The sequence below is a fragment of the Gracilinanus agilis genome, chromosome 5 (genome assembly GCF_016433145.1).
Source record: "Gracilinanus agilis isolate LMUSP501 chromosome 5, AgileGrace, whole genome shotgun sequence".
NCBI lineage: Eukaryota > Metazoa > Chordata > Mammalia > Didelphimorphia > Didelphidae > Gracilinanus > Gracilinanus agilis.
In genome coordinates, this window is record NC_058134.1 from 89380578 (window position 1) to 89399616 (window position 19039).

General features: G+C 34.6%; 1 protein-coding gene across 1 annotated transcript in view; it reads right to left on the reverse strand.

Annotated features, from left to right (window-relative positions):
- The window catches only part of UBE3C (ubiquitin protein ligase E3C), a 204236-nt gene that overhangs the window by 109863 nt on the left and 75334 nt on the right, over positions 1–19039 (reverse strand). The window lies entirely within an intron of this gene.

Sequence of the window (19039 nt, forward strand, 5' to 3'; positions counted from 1 at the left end):
TTCATATAAAGTATTTTCAGGTTGGGTTTTTTTTTTGTGTGTGTGTGTGATCATCTTGTAATTTCTTATGGCACAATAGTATTCCATTACAATCATAAACTATAAGTTGTTTATTCATCCCCCAATCGATGAACATCTCTTTAGTTTCCAGTTCTTTGCCACCACAAAAAGAGCTGCCATAAATATTTTTTTACAGGGTAGGTCCTTTCCCCCTATCTCTTTGGGATACAGACAGTATCCCAATACTGTACTAAACAGTATTGTACTAATACTGTACTAATACAGTAGTATTGCTAAGTCAAAGGGTATACACAGGCAGATGGTTCTTTGGGCACAGTTCCAGATTGTTCTCCAGAATGGTTATAGCAGTTCATAGCTCCACCAATAGTGTATCACTGTCCTGATTTTTCCATTTATCATTTTCTTTTTTTGTCATGTTAACTAGACCAACGGGTATGAGGTGGAACCTCAGTTGTTTTAATTTATATTTCCCTAATTAATATTGATTTGGAACATTTACATCTTGCTCTTCCCTGACCTCTCACATATTCTGATACAGTGATACTGGCCTCCCTTTATGTTCATCTCACACAAAATTCCATCTTCCTATTCTACGCATTTTCATTGGCTGTCTACATTCCTGGAATACTCTCCCTCCTCATGCCTTCCTCCTGGATTTCCTGATATCCCTGAAGTCCAGTTAAAATCCTACCTTCTACATGAAGTCTTTTCTGATTTCCTTTACTACAGTAGTAGCTATCCCGTACATAATGTTTTTCATTGTTTGCATGTTGTCTCCCACTCAACTCCCCCCAGCCCCCCCAGCCATTAGATTGTGAGCAACCTAAGAGAAGGGACTATTTTTTACCTTTCTTGGCAAAAAGTAAGCATTCAAATGCTGGATGATTTGACTAACCTTCAGCTGGACATAGATATAATTAAAGTAAAAGGGCTAAATGGTGATGGCATAGGCAGGATTAGATGACAAGTCACACCACGACCACTACAACTATTACTACACTATTATTCTATAAGCCAAAGCTACCAAACAGAGGTAACTATCAAGGACAGGCCTGAACCTATTATTTTCCTGCTTAAAAGGCCCAATAGATGATTTCTTATTCCTTCTAAGAACCCACACAAGCTCTTCTTTTTGGCATTTAAAGCCAATCACCATCCAGGGCTCTAGCCTACCTTTTTAGGAGTAATATCCATCACTCCCCTCTTCATGCATTCCACACTCCAGTCAAACTGAACTACTACTTGCTGTTCCTCACATATAAGATTCATTTCCCATATTGGCGTTTTTGCACAGACTCTCCTCCAATCTTCACTTTCATCCTTACCTGCAACTCTGAAGAATTTGGTTACTTCATGGCTCAGCTTACAGTTAAACACCACCAAAGAGGCTGATTTTTTCAGTCACTAGTACCCTCAGACAGAATGGCAGGCATACAGGTATGAGAGAGACCCACATCGACAAAAACACACACCTTGTGCTTATTCTCATAAGTGTATGTATTATTTTCATCAAGTAAAATATAAGCATCTTGAGGCTAGGTACTACTTGTCTTTGGTCTTTGTTTCCTCAGTATCTAGCATGGTGTTTGGAACCTAGTACAAGTTTAATATAAATGCTTTGTGAAGAACAGACTTTTAGAACCAGAAATATAATCTCATCATTTCACAGATAGACATAAAGAGATAGACAGACATAAAGATAGACACAAAAGATAGACATAAAATACTGTTTTAGCATTCTACAACTTTAGCATAGGAGGAAGAAAGAGAACCCAGGAATTATATCTCCTACTTCAGTGCTCTTTTCCCTCCATGTTTTAATGCATTACTGAAATGAACACAAATCTTCCTTTTTCTGTGTAACAAAAACCTGCTACAGAGCATGGCAACCTATAGAGCCACTTGTTGATAATACTTATTAATAGAGGGGTTGAGAGAAGCTCAATGATTGATTAAACATTTCAGTTAAGATACTGCATGAAGAAGTACAAATGTTTCTAGAAAAAAAATATGGGAAGAACAGTTGTAACAAGCTAAGAACACAAAGGAGTCTCAAACAGCAAGTTATGCACAATGAGGGATTTCTTCTCAAGGTATCAGTAAAGGTGGGGAGATAACGAATGACTGCAAAAACATCGAGAATGCTATTGTTACTAGAAAAAGGCAATAAAGAAACTAGGAAAAATTAATGACCCATACTAGTAACTTGTTCATCTTCATAAAATCTTTGAGAATAGTTTACATAGATATGGATAACGCTCTTGATTATTTCATGAAAAGGAAACCGACAACACAATATTCTAGAGCAAATTCCATGTTTATAGTAACACAACACCTAGATGATACAGAGATTATGTGGTCCTATTAGTTTTATCGTTTGTAGACCAAAAAAAAATTTGCTTCATTTAGTAGAGGAAAAAATTGATGATCTCCAAAAAGATGACTCCTGTGGATACATTAAAATCATAAAAGACTTCTTGTAGAACAAGATAAATTCATTCAATGGTAAAAACCAAGTAGGTTTAGAATAAACACTGTCCAAAGTATGACAACAGGAAGCAGCATGATGTAGCTGACGAGATGATCTTAGGTCCAACTATACCTTACTACCACGGGCAAGTCACTCAACCTACTCTAACTGATTTTCTCATCTGTAAAATGAAAGGATTGGAAAAAACATGATCCTATGATAAGTTAAAAAACTTGACCCATGAGTCAGGTCTTGGATAAATGCTACAGATGGGACACTCCACTAGGCCAGAACTGAACAGGAGGAAGAGAATGGACTAGATTACATTTGAAAAATAAATCATACAATATGTTTAAGGAAGGACTCCAAGTTTTTCTTTAAAACAAAACCTTTATTTTTAAGACCAATAGTGCCTAGTGATAACATGCATATATGTATGTGTGTTTTCTGACTTAAGTAATAACATGGACTCTAAGAACTCAAAATTTCAGGTCATCCAAAATGCAATCTAGATATGTGTGATGGGTATCATCTAAAGAATATTATCATTAAAAAAAAAAAACCCTTACCTTCTGACTTGGAATCAATCCTGTGTATTGGTTCCAAGGCAGAAGAGTGGTAAGGGCTAGGCAATGGGGGTTGTGAACTTGTCTGTTTTGTTTTGTTTTGGTGGATGGTTTGGGAGTTATTTAGGTCAGTTTTGATAGCAGCAGCACTAAGCAAAAAAAAAAAAAAAAAAAAAAAAAAAAAAAAAAAAAGCAATTCAGGTAAATAAAAGTACATAAAAGAGCTTAGTTATTCCTCATTTCTTCCCTTTTACACATACAATGAAAGCAGACAAGAATGTGGTAGATCACTCTTATTCTTGTTTTCATGAAAAAGGGCAAGGTGGAGAAAAGGACTAGAAATGGGATCCAAGTACCTGAGCAGAAATCTGGATGTCTGGAAACCTGTGATCTGGGCCATTAAATTTCTGGCCATTAAATTTGTTCAGCGAGAAAACAAAGGGTTTTGGAACAGTCAAAATGGATGACCTCTGAAGTCCTTTACAGCTCTAAATCTATAAACACAGTTTTTACGGATAAATACAGCAAACCCCAAAGAAGTAAAAAAACTTATCTAATTACACAGGTCTCAAGTAGCAGATACTGGAACTGAACCCCTGGTCATTTGACTCCAAATCCAGTGTTCTTTCTAATATACCAGGCATAATCCCTTTCCCATATGATAGCATTTAAAATATTTCAAATAGTCACTTATCTCCCATAAATCTCTTAAGATCCCCTCCCTCCACTATTTCTCATAAAATTAGGTTTCCCAACTCTTTACCATGAGGGTTGTCCTCTTGTAAGAGAACTAGTCTAAAAATATCCCTCACCTAATATGGCATTAGATTTGTGGACTACCTGAACTGGAGACAAGTCACTTGGCACCCAGAGAATAAAAGACTCCAATAAAACAATGAAGTTCATAATGGACCAAATATGATGAAGAAATCTAATGGAAAAATTAAAAGAAGCATAATCTTTCACTCATATACCAAAAAAATCAACCAGAAGCCTATAGAAAAGCACCACCTTCCCTCCTTTCCCCAGCTAAATAAGAACCATAATGTGATCAGAGATAAGGTAGCTTGCAATCTTCTATTCCCAGAGTAGCAAGATTGGAGAGGTCCTCAGAGGAAACCCTGTAATAATCGGAAAGCCCCAGCTGAAAGTCCTAGGGAATAGCAGAAGATGGCAACCAATATAGTATTGCTGAAACTTAGCACAGTAGCCCTAAGAATGGGACAGCCTAGGCCCAGGGACTCTGAGATCCCTAATACTCTGACCTGAGGTAACAGAGAGGGGTCTGAATATCTAGCACTTTAAACTACAAAGAGCAGGAGTAGGTTTAAGCCGGGGAAGTAGATATCTACACAAAAAAAGGGAGATCCTAGAAAAGACTAAGGAGGGACCACGAATGCAACCTCAAAGGGTACCAGGAGGTGGAGTGTGGCTCTGGCACAAATGTCTAATTCAGTTCCTTTAAGGTTATAAGCAGCGCCAGAGGGGGAAAAATGGGGAAGAACTATGTAATTCTTAGAAGAAATTGAATTTAGAAAAAATTAATTAAAATAGTGAATCTGGGAGAAGTTTTCCATTGTCTGTCCACCTTCCAACTCTCCAAGATAAGAGGGAGGAGAAAACCCCAGGACTAATAGGTACTAAGAAACTGATTTTCAGAGTTCGTATGATTTTGCAAGAAGAAGAATTTCTTAAGACAATAAAGAAGTTCAAAAGAACAGTCAAGTAGGAAATGATGAGATGGCTGCTTTGGGTTCCTTCCATATATGAAATATGCGAGGAACTCCTTTGATGAAAATATCCTCCACTTTTATGAATCCAAAGTAGCAAAAAGTATTGGAACAAAATTGAAAAATTGAATAGAAGAAAAGTTTAAAGTGGAGATTGGTACTGTGAGGAAAATTATCTTTACCCCTCCTTTAGATGTCACAGATGTGACGACATCCCCTGGCATCAGCCTGCACGAGGTCTTCAGCCAGAGTGTCCCCAGTATATCCATCCAGAGTGTCAACGTAAAATGGCACTATGGAGGGTGGAGCCAGGGGGCATATTAGTTCTGCGCCAGGAAGCATGTATTTCTGAGTTTGAACTGACATGCTCTGCTGCTCTGCTGCCAGCTAAATGGAAACATTATATTTGGGGTAAACTCTCTTTAAGATCAACCTATCTCCAGCTTTTCTTTCTCTCTTAACAGTACAGAAAGATCAGCTGATATAAAAAATGAATCTGGAAAACAAATCAAGAGAAACTTTAAGAATCACTGAACTTCTTGAAAACCATGGTTCTAATAAGAATAAATGAAAACTCTCCCTTGAGGGTAAACTTTTTATAAAATGAATAGGAAGTATAAAGTAAACAATAAGAGGGTTTTGCAAAACTAGATACTTCTGCTCTAGGTAATTCATTCTAATAGTGGCTGCAGAGAAAATGAGAATCTGTATTGGTAGAGGAAGTTTCCTCAAATTGAAAGTTCCCTATTCTAATGAAATTATAAAAACAAACAATCTTTATCTCCATCATTACTAAAAGATAAATTCTAGTATCACATAATCATCTTCTACTGAAAATTCAGAAATAATTATCATCAGGTCAATGCAATGTTAGTATCTAAATCATTTTTGTTTTAGTCTTGTTAAAGAGCAAACATTTTCCAAATATAAAAAATTGAAATTGTATCTTGAGCAGCTAAGTGGTGCAATGGATAGTGATAGTGTACCAGGCCTGGAGTTAAAAACACTCATCTCCCTGAATTCAAATCTGGTCACAGACATTTACTACGTATGTGACCCTGGGCAAGTCACTTAACCTTGTTTGCCTCGGTTTCATTGTTTTAATATGAGATGGAGAAGAAAACGATGAACTACTCCAGTATCTTTGCCAAGAAAAGCCCACACAGAGACACACAACTGAAATGAGTGAATAACAAAACACCAAAATTATATCTTATTCAAAATAACTGAATTGTCATGAAAAAACCAGCATGAGCATTTATATGTGGCCTAATAAAAGCCAATATATACATTAGCCACTTTAATGTACATAAAAAGCAGGGCTTTACAAATATTAGTTATCTGATCCTCAACTCAACCAAGTTAGGTAGGTAATTCAAGCCTTTTGGTGGTGGTGGTGGGAGCTCTTATTTGTAATTTCATTCTTGCAAAGGAATTCTCTATGAGTAAACTTTCTCTATTTAGACCAACTGTTCTAAAACTTTTATTCTTAAATAATTTCCAGGGGCATAGAGAAGTTAAATGGCCAGAGCCATGTAGCCAGGATGTGCCAGAAAGGAAGGAAATAAGACTTTATTAAGTACCTACTCTGTACTTTACAAGTATTATTTCATTTGATTTTTCATAACAACCCTGGGAAGTAGGCACCATTATTATCCCCATTTACTGTTAGGAAACAAACAGCTTAAATGATTTGTCTGAGGTCACACATAACTGAACTCTGAGTTCAGATCTTGCTAATTCTAGGTCCAAGATTCTATCCATTTCACCACCTCAAAGCTGACTAGTTCTTTCTGATCCTAAGATCAGTTCTCTAGCTTCTCTGTCACCATTGTCTTTCATGCAAGATACAGTTTGGAAACTGAGATGTAGAAAGAAGAAATAATTTGCCAAAGTGTCAAGTATGGCTCAAGGATTTGAAACCAATTCAGAGGAACATAAGACCATAGATCTAGAGCTGGAAGGGACTTGAAAGGCCATCAAATTCCAACCCTTTATTTGTCAGATGAGGATACTGAGGAACAGATAGAGTGACTTGCCCCATATCATATGTCTAATAAGTGTCTGAGTAAGGGGTTCCCAACTTCAAAGTCTTTTGACTTCAAGTTTCAGGCTCTTTCCACTATATATAGAGATAGAAGATTATTCATGAGAGAAAACAATTTTTTAATCATCATCTTCCATTTAAATATGCCTGCATCTTGAAACTCTCAAAGACTTGGGTAGGGCAAGCTAATGTAATAAAAATGACAATTCTACCTAAATAAATGCATTTATTCAGTGCTATACCAATCAAACTATCAAATAATTATTTTACAGAACTAGAAAAAATAATAACAAAATTCATCTGGAAGAACGAAAGGTCAAGAACATTAAGGGAACTAATGAAAAAAAAATTTGAAGGAAGGTGGTCTAGCAGTACACTGGATCTCAAACTGTATTATAAAGCAGCAATCATCAAAACAAACTGGTACTGCCTAAGAAACAGTATGTTAGATCAATGGAATTGATTAGATAGAGACACAATATACCAGGGGTAAATGACCATAGCAACATAGTGTTTGATAAACCCAAAGATCCCAGCTTTTGAAATTAGAACTCCCTCTTTAACAAAAACTGCTGGAAGGGTGTGGGGGGTGAAGGGTGGGAATCTTAGGTGGCTCAGTGGATTGAAAGTCAAGCTGGGAGGTTCCAGGTTCAAATCTGGCCTCTGACACTTCCTAGCTGTGTGACCCTGGGCAAAAGCCTGCTGGGAATATTAAAACAGTGGGGCAGAAGCTAGGTACAGATCAATATCTCACACACTATACAAAATAAGGTCAAAATAGATATATGATTTAGATATAGTGATACCATAACTAAATTAGGGGAACCCATGATAGTTTACCTGGCAGATCTTTTATTGGGAGAAGGGAAGAATTTATGACCAAACAAGAGATAGAAAGCATTTTAAGTTGTAAAATGAATAATTTTGAATAAATTAAATTAAAAGGCTTTTGTTCAAACAAAATTAATGTAACCAAGATTACAAAGGAAACAACTGGAAAAAACTTTTTATAACAAATTTCTCTGATAGAGGTCTCATTTTTCAAATTTATAGAAAACTTAGTCAAATTTATGAATACAAGCCATTTAATAGTTGAAAAAAGGTAAACAACTTTTAGATGAAGAAATGAAAGCTATCAAAGTTATTATATGAAAAAATATTCTAAATCCCTCTCGATTAGGGAAATGCAAAGAAAACAACACTGAAATACCACTTGACATCTATCAGACTAGCCAATATGGGAGTAAAGAAAAGTGCTAAATGTTGGAGGGGATGTGGCAAAGCTAGGACTCTAATGTATTATTGGTGGAGTTGTGAACTGATCCAAATTCTATAAAACTGTGCATACCCTTAGATTTAGTAATATCACAATTGGGTCTGTATCCCAAAGAGATTAAAGAAAAAGGGGAAACGACCCATTTGTTCAAAAACATAGCAGCTCTTTTCATAGTGGCAAAGAATTGGAAATTGAAGGGATGTCCATCAATTGGGGAATGGCTGAATAGATTGTGGTACATGACGGTGATGAAATACTATTGTGCTTTAAGAAAAGATAAGCAAGATGATTTCAGAAAAACTGGAAAGATCTGCAGGAACTGATGCAGAGCAAAATAAGCAGAACTTGGAGAACACTGTTGTACAATGATCATCTGTGAAAACTTGGCTACTATCAGCAATGCAACGATCTGGGACAATCCTTGAAAGACTTATGATGGGGAAAGCTATCTACCTAAAGAGAAAGAACTGTCGGAGTCACATTTACATCAGTGTATTTACAGTTTTATTTTGGGGTTTATGTTTTCTATGAGTTTGCTCTTACAACAATGACCAACATAGAAGTGTGTTTTCTATGACAATAAAATTTTAAAAAGAGAAAGAAAAGAAATATTCACAGAATCAGGCCATATTTAGAGAACACAAATGTTCCAGCCCCTTTTCAAAGCAAAACAAAGAAATAAATAAATCGATACATACCCTATGTATATAAAATGTTATACATTCAGATAAGTTGTTTTATAAAAAATTGCACTTTAAGTGTGCATTTCTGACTAGTATCAGAATCACTAAAATAAATCAAGCACAGCCAACAAAATTTAACAAAAATATATTACTTTTGCATGTAGGTATTCATTGTTTAATTAAAACACAAACATTAAAAACCTTTAAGTTCTGGTCTTTAAGATCTCTTCTTCTGCCTGGGGTAAGGGATTCTACCCTGGTAAAGAAAGATGTGAAATTACTTCCCAGCAAAGGGATAGATTAATGAAGAGAACACAATAGAAGAGACCAGCTCAAGCAGAGTCTTTAATAAAGGTCACCATAACAGACTAAGCATATTCCAACACCTTCTGTGAATAGCAAGATATCCCAGGTAAGAAACAGTCATTCAATGATCCAATTCAACAACTCTAGTACAACTGCATATGAAACAGACTTTTATGTGTTCCATTGAAAAAAGTACTTCACAATGAAAAATACAAAACAAACAGAATAGTTTACTTTGGATATAATTCAAATTTAAAAAGAAATTCCAAGTTTCTTGGTAAAGAATATCTTCCTGATAAAGAGGTAGTTTTGTCTTTAAAAAGACAAATAGAATATCTAAAAAGGAAATCCCAAAATCTTTTGCTATTCATTGCCTAAAACAAATATTCTGCTTAATTCACCTCATCCCTTAAAGTTATACTATCATGTTAATTTCTCAACTTTCATTTTCTAAGAGTAAAAATTATAGCACTAAGAAATCCTACCAGTAAATAAGTACCATCATTTGGAAGCAAGTTATATAAAAAATATCCATTTATCCAAGAGAAAGGAACAGTCAAAAAGTAAAGCTATGTTGATATAGTTCCAATTTTTAATGCATTTGCTTAAAGTAACTCACTTCAGGTTACTTCATCATTCTTCTCCAATTAAGAAATATATTTATTAAATTGAAATTTTAATTCTCAAACTGTTACTTCTGACACTGTATATTAAGACATTAATGTCAGTGGTTTCACCAATAAGTTTGTTATTAACAAGAATGTTAAATTTAGACTGAAAGCAGTTTTTCAAATAAAGGAACAAAGAATAAGAATGAAAACCACTATTTGTGCTTTTCTTTTGAATCTTGAACATATTTATCAAATGTGGAAAAACTTTTAATGTATAGTTTTATAAAATGTATAAAGTATATTACATGTTTTTTTTTTTACAGTATATTACATTCAAAGACCACAAAACTCCTGGATATACTTTTAAAGTTTAAACACAGAAAATTATTTTGTGTGTTTGTGTAATGCAACAGTATAATTATCAGAAGCTATTAACTTGTAAATAAACAGCCCATGCATATGACTTTATTATTTTCATTCAGGCAACATTACAAAGATCCTCCTAAATGAAATCTATAATCACTCAAAATAGCATAGCCTAATAATCTACCCAAAAAATTCTAAGTGGATGCAGAGTGCCTATTAAGAATAAGACACCTAGTTGGACAGATAGTCAATAGGGCTTTGGTCAGTACTAAAGTAGTATCCAAGAATTAATAGAATGCATAGTGTTTTCAACAATCTCAAGCTCTGCCTTGCAAGAAAAACTCATTTATGGGTTATTCTTTAAAAAATTATGATTTTTAATTTCCACCAAAAGCTCAGAATAAGTGATGCTTTATGGCTATTTAACACAGAAGTGGTACATTTGAGGATATTTGTAAGATTAATACTACAGCCATCTCAGTTAGGGGAGCTAAAATGGAGTAGATGAGTAGACTATGAAAAGAAAATAAGTAAATAACTGGGAATATAGGGTTCTTGAGGTAGGATCATTCCTATGTATGTTGAATCAATCTCAAAAACCAAAGTGTTAGGCAATCCATAGAACAATGGAGAGTTGCAATAGTAGGTGTATCTTAAGTCAGAAAGGATTTATTAAACACCTACTACACACAGTGGGCTAAGACCTTAAGGATATCCCTACTATCCCAACAAAATTTAAAATAGTTCCTACCTTCAAGGAGCACTCACAAAGTAACAAGTAACTACTTGTCAGGCACTTACTAGGTGATACAGACACAGGATTAAGTACAGTAGATACGAATATAAGCAAAAAGAAAGATAGCCCTAAAGGAGCTTATATTCTAATGAGGGAAGATTATATACAAAGGGAAGTTGAAAAGGGAGGTGGGAGTGGAGAAGGTAGTCATTTGGCTGAGGAAAGTAAAAAAGCAGAAACCAGGTGGTTAATAAAGGGTGGTCAGGCTGAGTCCATCTTCAAAATGGTATAGCTGGAGGAAAAACTCAACAATGAGATGAGTGAGCCAGTGGGGCACGTCTTCACAATCTAATGGGTTTAGACAACATACAAATTATGTGTTGAAAATCTTCTTTTCAGAAACCCCCAGGCTAACCCTTGTCCCAGATTGAACAGGTGGAATCTATGAATAGGTTTCACTGAGCTGCTAGAATTTTTAACTCGGCCCAGATCAATTTGTAAGGTATTTCTCCATCACCCTTGATAAGAACAGCTGAAACAATCTAATTATGAGGACCCTTTTTGTCTTCTTAGTTCTCTCCTTTTATAACTGAGCCACTACTCCCTGGGCACCCTAGACTCTGGCTCCAGCCTCAGTCCCAAATATTTATATAACTAGTTGGTGGTATATATCCTTTCCAATACTCCTTAAAGTATATAAGGGACCCTGAGTTCTGTGATTCAGTAGAAATTCCCGGTAATCATATTATTGCATCTTTCTAGACTTGGACATCCAAGAATGGTTGGTTTTGTGTGGTGTCTATGGTCATTTGCCCTCTTATCTTGATTAAAGACTTGTTCTAATATAAATACTCTAGTAGTTTTGAGTTATTTTTCAGATTGACAGTATAATCAAAATATATATGAAGGGCAGTTGGATAAGAGCTAGCCTGTCTGTAACTAAGACAGATAATAAGGATTAAAAAATACATACATCTGTGTGCATATATATGAAATAAATTGGAAATAATCTCAAAGGAAAGGCACCAACATTAAACAAGCTCCCTAAAGAAGGTGACATTTTAGCTAAAATGTGAAGAAAATCATGAAATCAAGGAGGTATAAGTGAGGAAGTAGGGAATTCCAGACATGCAACCCAGCATAGCCTGTGAAAATTTCCAGGAGCTGGGAAATATAGACCTTCCAAAAGAAACAGCAAGAAATCTAGGAGTCATTGGACTTCAAAGTGCATGGCAGTAAGGTGCAAGAAGATTGGACAAGTATGAAGAGGACAGGTTATAAAAGGCTAAAAACCAGGGTATCTCGAAAGGCTCTCTAGTGCAATTTCAGAGAGAAAGAAGAGTTGAAGATGACTAGGATATAAGTTTTCATGCCTGGGCAGTTAGTGGAACCAACAGTAATGGGGAAGTTAGGAAGACAGGAATATTTTGGGGAAAAGATCATGAGTTCAGATTTGGACATGTTGAAGTTAAAATGTCTACAGACAGACCTAGACATGGGATGTCCTGGGTACAAATCTAGCCTCAGACACTTCCCAGCTGTGTGACCCTGGGCAAGTCACTTAACCCCATTGCCTAGCCCAGTGATGGGCAAACTTTTTAAAGAGGGGGAGAAAGGAAAGGAAATGCTCATCTGTCTGTTTGTTTCTAAGACAACCCTTTTGAAGTTTCATTGTATTGTATCCTACTCATTGTATTCGTCAGATTAGGAATAATGTCATGGGGCCAGATAGAACATTTCAGGGGGCTGCATCTGGCCCGTAGGCCATAGTTTGCCCATCGGCCATAGTTTGCCCATCAAAGGCTTTGCCCACACCATCTTCTGGCTTGGAACCAATACACAGTATTGATTCTAAGATGGAAGGTAAGGGTTAAAAAAAAATGTCTACAGAACATTCAATTCAAGATGTCTAATAGACAGAGTTTGGAGATTGGAGGTGAGTTGAGAATAAGATTAGATAAACAGATATGGGGATCATTTACATAGATTATAATTGAATCCATGAGAGTTAATGAGATCTCCAAGGGAAACAGTACAGAAAGAGAAGAGAAGAGAGTAGAAGACAGAGCCTTGAAGGGAACCCAAAGTTAGTGGACATTCTCTGAATGAAAATTTATCAGAGGAAATAGAAATAGTCAAACAAGTAGGAAGTGAATCAGGAGAGAGCAGTTGTCACAAAATCCTAGAGAGGGTGAAAATATCCAAACGGATAGCGTGATCAATAGTATCAAAGTGCAGAGTGGGCAAGAATGAGGAATGAGAAAAGGCCATTATATTTAGCAATTAAAAGAACACTTGTAACTTTAGATATAACTCTGCAAATAAGGTTACAGCATATTTCTAAAAAGTAGCATAACATAATATGCAAATGAGATGTATGTTCAAAAAGTAAAGCAGGTTGGCCTTAAAAGAGAATAATTATAGATTGGCTAATCATATTGTTGAGCACTAGAAGATTCTCAGGTAAACCCCCTGAGAAACTATGAGGTCATTTATAAGAGTCTTATAGGGATGATGCTACTCACACTGTTGGAAAAGTCAATGAAACCCAGTTATATTAAAATATAAAAAAGATGACTAAAGCACTTGTAATTAGGCAGTAATTAAGATTATTTGAAATTTAAGCTATTGGTAGACTGAAAACAAGTAAACTGAGACTAAACTATTTCACATAAAGCTTAATTAAATGAATTTTATGATTAACTATGCTCTCATAGGGTAGTTTATTCTTTGATTTAAAGTATAATGAAAGCATTAGCATTTGTATTAATCTCAGGCATTAAAAGGGTTAATTTGTCAGGTCTTTTATGAGATTTATTAACGTTATAAAAATCAAAAGTAGATTTATCAATTTTATAACAATAGGTTTAGAAAAAAGTGTGCTATGACATTCCCTAGGATATTTCATGATCATAGCATAAACTGAGATTTCTCCCTACCAACTTACCTTTTAAACAAAATTAACTGAAAATGACAGGAAATAATACTCTATATATCAGATAAATTGAAAAATGAATTAATTTTCTTCAGCATTACAATTTAATTTATTATTCTATCCAAAACCTATTTTGAGCTAAGCATTGAACTTCTGAATCCAAAGCTTGAGATTATTGATTACTAAGGCATAATTTTCCAGATATGATTGTGCTTAAAATACTTTTAAAATATTCAGCATGAGATTAAGCTTATTCTAAATAAATAGGTGGCATAAAAAAATCAAGCCATGGGTGAAAATTAGGGAACTCCATTTGAAATGTGTAAAGTCTAATTTCATGTCTTTGCATGGCAATTGCAGCCAAATTTTAATATCACTTATATGTTTCATTGCAATTTTAGGGGTCAAAGTACCTAGGCAAGTATGGATTATTATTTCAAAAGATTTAAGGTCACTTAAGGTTCCATCAATCCGTATAATATACATAATATTTTCTTTAAATTATGGTTATTAGTATAAGTATTTTTATTTGTCTTACAAATAAGGAAACTGGGGTTCAGAGTGCATAACTGATTAAACTGATGGCTTCAAAGCTAGTGTGTATCAGAATGAAGATGAGAAACACTGTTTCCTCAGTCTAAATCTTACACTGTTTCCACTATAGGATCTGACTATGTATGCTGAAAAACACTTGAATTTACTTCTAACACAAAAATACCATCTGAAAAGATTCTATAATAAAGGGAAATGACTAGACATTTAAGTTTTATTCATACAGCTTGTGTCACAGCTTCTCCCCAAAATGACAATCAATGCTCGGGGAAAATGTACACAAATTCTACCACATTTCCCAAGCAATAATACATCATACCACCTTACCTCCCATTTGCTGAAGGATTAGAAATATAATTAAAAGCCATCAGTTTGAAAGAAATACAAACTTTATCAAAAGCTACTAAAAAATTGTTTTTTAAAAACCCTTACCCCTTCTATGCTTAGAATCAATACTATGTACTGAATGTTCCAAAGCATGAGAGTGGTATGGGCTAGGCAGTGGGAGGGGAGGAGGGGGTGTTAAGTGACTTGCCCAGGATCACACAGCTAGGAAGTGTCTGAGGCCAGATTTGAACTTAGGACCTCTCCTTTCTCTAGGACTGGCTCTCAATCCACTTGAGCTAACCAGCTACCACAAAGAGCTACCTTTAGTAGCTACTTTAAGTGGCAAGAAAAAAAATGTGCTCCTACTGTTGAAGTATACTTAAGCACTATAGAAAAAGAAGTAAAAAACCCACTCATTTAAATAAAGGTTTAAAGGTCCCTTCAGTCTTTATTTCTCTATTATTCCTCAAGTCACATAGGTATTTTTCCTTAGGAAAAGTTCACAATTAGAACTTAATAAATTATTTTAATTTAAGTAGGATATTTATTCTATTATTCTAAAAAGAAAACTATTTCCCAACTCAATTCTCACTACTGGAAATACAAAATGTTTTTATGTTTCTCTCACAAAGTCACTGTAGATATATGGTACACTTATAAGCTTCTAGAGAAAAATAGAATAAAGGTAAATGACCAGGTAAGTCTGACTATAATACCTAAATGGAAAAAATATGATCTAAGAGAAAAATCATGAGGATTAAGGTCATAACTCAGGTTACAGTCCCCAGTCCTCCCATTATGAAATATTTGAAAGACAAATTATAATTACTTAGTGCCTCTGTCTCACATACTGGTGTTTTTAAAAATATAAGCTGTGAGAAGAAAGTTGTTATATAAGTAGCTAAAATTAACTAGATGCCCCTTAGGATTTAGATGCAAAAAAGAAAAAATTAATGCAAAGTTTAATCTTTCTAAGGAGATCCATTACAACTTTATAGAGATATTCATTGCAATAAAGAATTATTTTTAAAGGAAAAAATATTCTCAATTGAATTTTGGACTTCACTGAAAATGACCCAAGAAGCAACCAGGAAAAGTATAACTTTGGAAATATAGATGTTTCTGAATAAAAACTGTGAAGTTCCTGCTTTTCTAATACACTACTAACAAACTAAGAAAATTAATTCTATATAAAAATGAGGATAAGAGGACTGTTTCTGGTAAAAGTAACAATAGCTAGAAGACATACTAGATAGATTATTGGCCTTGGAAGTCAGATACTCTAGACGACTCACTAGACCCCTCTTCTGTGCCCCAGTTTTCTTTTTCTCCTTAAAAAAAATTAATTAATTAAATTGATTTAGTATATTTTCCCATGGTTACATGATTCGTGTTCTTTCCCTTTCTTCCTTCCTCCCCACTCCTATAGACATCGAGCAATTCCACAGATTTTTTGTTTTTATATCTTCCACTGATCAAGACCTATTTCCATATTATTATTTGCAATAGAGTAATCACAGAGTCTACATCCCCATCATATCCTCATCAAACCATGCAATCAAGCAAACATTTTTCTTCTGTGTTTCTGCTCTCACAGTTCTTTCTTTAGATGTGGATAGCATTCTTTCTCATAAGTTCCTCAGAATTGTCCTGGATCATTGCATTGCTGCTAGTAGAGAAGTCTATTATATTGAATCATACCACAGTGTTATCAATCTCTGTGTACAATGTTCTCCTGGTTCTGGTCCTTTCATTCTGCATCAATTCCTGGAGGTCGTTCCAGTTCACATGGAATTCCTCCAGTTCATTATTCCTTTTAGCACAATAGTATTCCATCACAACAGATACCACAATTTGTTCAGGTATTCCCCAATCGATGGACACCCCTTCATTTCCCATTTTTTTTGCCACCACAAAGAGCATGGCTATAAACATTTTTGTAAAAGTATGGTATGGCTGGATCAAATGGCAGGCAGTCTTTTAAAGCCATTTGGGCATAATTCCAAATTACCTTCCAGAATGGTTGGATCAATTCACAATTCCACCAGCAATGCATTAGTATCCCAATTTTGCCACATCCTCTCCAAAATTTTTTACTTTCCTTTGCTGTCATATTAGCCAACCTGTTACGTGTGAGGTAGTACCTCAGAGTTGTTTTGATTTGCTTTTCTCTAATTATAAAGAGATTTAGAACACACTTTTTCATATACATATTGATAGTTTTGATTTCTTTATCTGAAAACAGCCTATTCATGTCCCTTGCTCATTTATCAATTGGGGAATGGCTTGATTTTTTTGTACGATTAGGCTCCTTATGAATTTGTGTAATTAGACCTTTGTTAAGAGGTTTTTGTTATAAAGATTTTTATTCCAATATGTTGATTCCCTTCTAATTTTGGTTGCATTGATTTTGTTTGTACAGAAACTTCTTAATTTAATGTAATCAAAATTATTTATTTTACATTTTGTGATATTCTCTGTCTCTTGCTTGGTCTTAAATTCTTTCCTTTCCCACAGATCTGACAGTTATACTATTCTATGTTCACCTAATTTACTTAGTTTCCTTCTTTATATTTAAGTCATTTACCCGTTCTGAATTTATCTTGGTGTAGAGTGTGAGATGTTGATCTGAACCTAATCTCCCCCATAATGTTTTCTAATTTTCCCAGCAGTTTTTGTCAAATAGTGGATTTTTTCCCCAAAAGCTGGGATCTTTGGGTTCATCATACACTATTTTGCTGAGGACATTTACCCCAAGTCTATTCCATTGATCCTCCTGCCTGTCTCTTAGCCAGTACGATATTGTTTTGACAACCACTGCTTTACAGTACAGTTTAAGATCCAGTACTGCTAGGCCCCCACCTCCACATATTTTTCATTAGTTCCCTTGATATTTTTGATCTTTTGTTCTTCCAAATGAACTTTGTAATAATTTTTTCTAATTCAGTAAAAAAGTTTCTTGGTAGTTTGATAGGTTTGTAAATTAATTTGGGTAGGATTGTCACATTTATTATATTAGCACATCCTACCCATGAGCATTTAATGTTTTTCCAATTATTTAGATCTAGTTTTAATTGTATATAAAATGTTTTATAGTTGTGTTCATATAGTTCCTGTGTTTGTCTTGGTAAATAGATTCCTAAATATTTTATATCGTCTAGGGTGATTTTAAATGGAATTTCTCTTTCTAACTCTTGCTGCTGAGTTGTATTGGATTTATGTGGGTTTATTTTGTATCCTACAACTTTGCTAAAGTTGTTGATTATTTCTACTAGCTTTTTAGTTGATTCTCTAGGATTCTTTAAGAAGACCATCATATCATCTGCAAAGAGTAACAGTTTAGTCTCCTCACTGCTTATTTTTAATCCCTTCAATTTCTTTTTCTTCTCTAATTGCTACTGCTAGCGTTTCTAGTACAATATTAAATAATAGAGGTGATAATGGGTATCCTTGCTTCATTCCTGGTCTTATTGGGAAGGCTTCTAGTTTATCCCCATTGCATATGATACTTGCTGATGGTTTTAAATATGTACTATTTATTATTTTTAGGAAAGGTCCATCTAATCCTATACTTTCTAGTGTTTTTAATGGGAATGAGTGATGTATTTTGTCAAAGGCTTTTTCTGCATCTATTGAGATAATCATATGATTTCTGTTGGTTTGGTTGTGTAGATATGGTCAATTATTGCGGATAGTTTTCCTAATATTAAACCATCCTTGCATTCCTGGTATAAATCCTACCTGATCAAAGTGAATAAACCTTGTGATCACTTGCTGGAGTCTTTTTGCTAGTATTCTATTTAATATTTTTGCATCTATGTTCATTAAGGAGATTGGTTGGTAGTTTTCTTTCTCTGTTTTAAGTCTGCCTGGCTTTGGAAATAGTACCATATTTGTGTCATAAAAGGAATTTGGTAAAACTCCTTCTTTGCTTATTTTGTCAAATAATTTGTATAGTATTCGGATTAGTTGTTCTTTAAAAGTCTGATAGAATTCACTTGTGAATCCACCTGGGATTTTTTTTTAGGGAGTTCCTTGATGGCTCGTTCAAATTCTTTTTCTGAGATGGGATTATTTAAGCATTCTGTTAATCTAGGCAATTTATATTTTTGTAGATATTCACCCCATTTCACCTAGATTGCCATATTTGTTGCCATGTAGTTGGGCAAAATAGTTCTTAATAATTAGCTCTTCATTAGAGGTGAAGTCACCCTTTTCGTCTTTGATACTGTTAATTTTATTTTTTTTTCTTCTTTTATTAGATTAACCAGGACTTTTATTTGTTTTTTGAAAGTACCAGCTCCTAGTTTTATTTATTACTTCAATAGTTTATTTGCTTTCAATTTTGTTAATATCTCCTTTGATTTTTATGATTTTCAACTTAGTGTTTATTTGGGGATTTTTAATCGGTTC